This window comes from Amphiprion ocellaris, chromosome 3 (genome assembly GCF_022539595.1).
Source record: "Amphiprion ocellaris isolate individual 3 ecotype Okinawa chromosome 3, ASM2253959v1, whole genome shotgun sequence".
Lineage (NCBI taxonomy): Eukaryota > Metazoa > Chordata > Actinopteri > Pomacentridae > Amphiprion > Amphiprion ocellaris.
Window position 1 is genome coordinate 7,246,400 of NC_072768.1, and position 3,253 is coordinate 7,249,652.

A 3,253-nucleotide genomic window follows, 5' to 3' on the forward strand; every position below is an offset into this window, starting at 1 on the left:
AAGAGATCCAGAAGTTGGAGAGAGTTAGCTTTAGCTGAGCCAAAGAACATGTGGGACGCTAACCTAGCAAACATTTCAGATTTTTCTCTGTGAATTCAGAGAAATAATTTACTATTTAATGACAGAGCTACACATCTTAACTCAGTCTCATTAAAACAGACTCTAATTCCGTGTCATCCAACCATATTAAAGTGCAGTTACCCAAAATGTTTGTTGCATGAGCTCCAACAAAACCTGTCCAGGTAGAAGGCCACTTTGACAAACAGGAAGTGGAAGATTCCAAGCAGATTTATAGAAGGGGGAACCAGACTGTACTAAGTGTGGTCGAGTATAGAGGGGTGTTTTGTGGGTTTTTAAGGCTGATAATGATTATTAGTGAGACATTTGGAGTAGATATTCATTTGCAGTAAATGAAAGTATTTAAAATCTTGAGTTAAGCTTAGAAGAACACAAACTCTTAACAGAAAACTTTGTTGATACGTTTTTGTTTTGTTTACAGATGTTAAGTTAAAGGAGTTTTATTCGTTATGTATAACCAATCAAATCACTCCAGAAGACAGAGCGACCACGGGTAGATAAAGGTTCAGAGCCAAAGTAGCACCATTTTTAAATGTATTTATTTCCGTAAATCAGTAAAAAATAAAATACTGATAATCAGTAAATCAGTCAGCCCACAATTACTACAATTCTACAATGTATGTCTCTTTCCTTTGACTTGTTATTTGTACAATATACGATGTATATGATGGCGTTTTTTCATACCAAAGGCTATACTATGATGTTTTCTAAGAGACATACGATGCTACTCTGCTTGTTCTGGCCCTGGGCCACTGCACTCCTCCTCTGTTGTTTTCTGGATTGTACTCAGCTGCATGCCTTCGTCCACCCGGCCTCCGTTGACTCGTCCCGCCTGCCGTCTCTGGAGCTGAAGCTGGATTGGAACAGACCAAAGTACAGTCCAATCACGATGCCAGCTGCCTCTCAAAAGGCTCCTTCATCTGGTAGGTGGCGGCACTTCTTCTGAGGGGAAGCTGAGCTGGCCCAGCAGAACTTTGGAGATGTGTTCCAGTGGTTGGTGGATGTGTGGGGAGATAGAGAGGGACCTTTGAATTGTTCACAAAGGAAAACAGGGAAGCCATTGGTAGTTTCAGCTTAGGGTGCTACTGCGGTTTGTTTTTGGGTTTTAAGAGGTGAACAGGAAGAGGGTTTTTTTTGTATTGATTAGCTTTTACTTTGTTCCTGGTTGGAATGCCCATCAATGTCAACATGAAGTTCACTTTTAGTTCTGTTTATTTATTTTTATTTTACTAACACCCATTTGTTTTTAACCCCCTCACATGTGTTGTTGTAAACTTACTCTTTCAAATAAATTCTCGTCTAACCCTCTGGAAACCAGCGTTTGGACTGTTTTTGTGTTGCTCCTCACCTACTGACAGCTTTGGACTAAAGGCTATACTGTGACATTTTTAGAGCGACATGCTATACTATGATGTTTGTTGGGCAACACGCTATACTATAGGCTTTTTTAATTGACATATTACTGTGACTTTTTTTTTGTTTTATTTTTTAATTTTTTTTTTTTAAGCAACATATAAGAATTCGAACAGTTTTAAAAGTTACTACACTTTTACTTGTGCAATGAAATTATTATTCTATGGCATTTTTTAGATGACATATTATACTCTGATGTTTTCTTGAATTACATACTTTTTTGACAATATACTGCACTATGACACTTTTTGAACCACATATCATACATGACAATTTTAGGCAACATCCTATCATTCTGTGCTTTTTGAACCACATAATAATCTATGTTTTGGTTTTTTTTCTTGCCAACATGCTGTACTATGAACTACAGGCCATACTATGTTATTCTTGAGTAAAGCATACTATACTTTGACATTTTCTGAACTACATCCTATACTATGGCGTTATACACAGAGTGCTTTGGTTACATGTTGATTTATAATCTATAAATATTATATAATTTTTTCTGTTTTGTTTTTTGACGGGATTACCACAGACCTGACTGTGAACACCGTTGACACCCACCTCAGGGAGACGCTGCCTAAGATCTCAAGGCTGCTTGGTCGTGGTCTTTCTGGCACATACTCTTCCAAGATGAGCCGGGAAGTTTAACACTGATGGAATGACACCAGGTCTAAGCCGACAAACTTCCAATTCCTCCTTAACCCATAGTCTCTGGGAAACCTACATGGAGTAAGAAAAGTAGACAGAGAAGTAATTAAGCCTGTACACAACATATTAAAAAGAAATCATGCTAATAAATTAAGTACAAAGAACCAAATTCGCCAATATACTGGAGACCAGAGCTATTTAATTTGATAAGTATAACCTTGTTTAGCAACATTTCAATTATTTGAGAGCAGTCCTAAAGAACTGCCTGTAATCCCAATCATAAAATGGGTTTGGAGGAAGAACATAGACGGTAATCTGGATATACATGAGTTAGGCTTTATAACTACTATTGGTAGTATTGGTGGTAGTAATAGTAATGTGACTACTACTAGTAGTAGTAACTACTGCTGCTGATACTGGCACTGCTACTACAACTTGTAATACTATTACAAATGCTGATACTACTTCTATGACTCCAACAGCTGTTTATACTACTACTGCTGCTTGTACTTTTAGTATTACTACTACTGCTTGTACAACTATACTACAGCTACTATTAATCGTCTGGTATTTGCTTGTCAAGCTGCTAGCTCGCCTTAGTGTTTTGCTAGTGGCTAACTAGTTAGCTCTCATAGACTGGAAGCTCTCAACAAGATTTCATAATGAAAAAAGAGCCAAAAACTATTCTTACCTATGAAAAGTCATTCCAAGTTTCCTTGTCTCAATCGTACGACGCAGTGTGTAATTGTATGCAGCACAGTGAGCCGGCATACTTGTTTCCGTTTTCACGCCGTCTACATCAACAGAATGCACTGAAACTTTCCCCCACTAGCTTAGCCTCGCTGTAGCCGCAGCTCAAAGGGGCGTGTCCTATCTACTCATTCATATCTTTGAGAACAAAGGTAGCTGCACATAAGGACGCCTGACTGATTAGCTGCGTAAATACCATTATATACAGTCTATGGTAAATACGTATGTGAATCGCATCATTGGCTGCAGCAGCCAGTCACCGGTCACTCACTGACTCACACTGAAAAATAGCACAGAATGAATTGTTACGTGTTTATTTTATTTACAATTTAGGTTGGATTTTTTTTTGTGCGCAGCGCAG

At 38.2% G+C, this 3,253-nt stretch overlaps 1 long non-coding RNA gene across 2 annotated transcripts; it reads right to left on the reverse strand.

The window, feature by feature from the left end:
• Positions 1–601: 601 nt before the first annotated feature.
• Positions 602–3,253, reverse strand: LOC129348551 (uncharacterized). Of its 2 annotated transcripts, XR_008601136.1 has the most exons (3): positions 2,834–2,991; positions 2,056–2,214; positions 602–1,103 (listed from the first exon to the last, which is right to left on the reverse strand). It is a non-coding gene; the product is annotated as an uncharacterized LOC129348551 (long non-coding RNA). The 2 variants fall into 2 exon arrangements; XR_008601135.1 differs by having other exon boundaries at positions 2,056–3,253.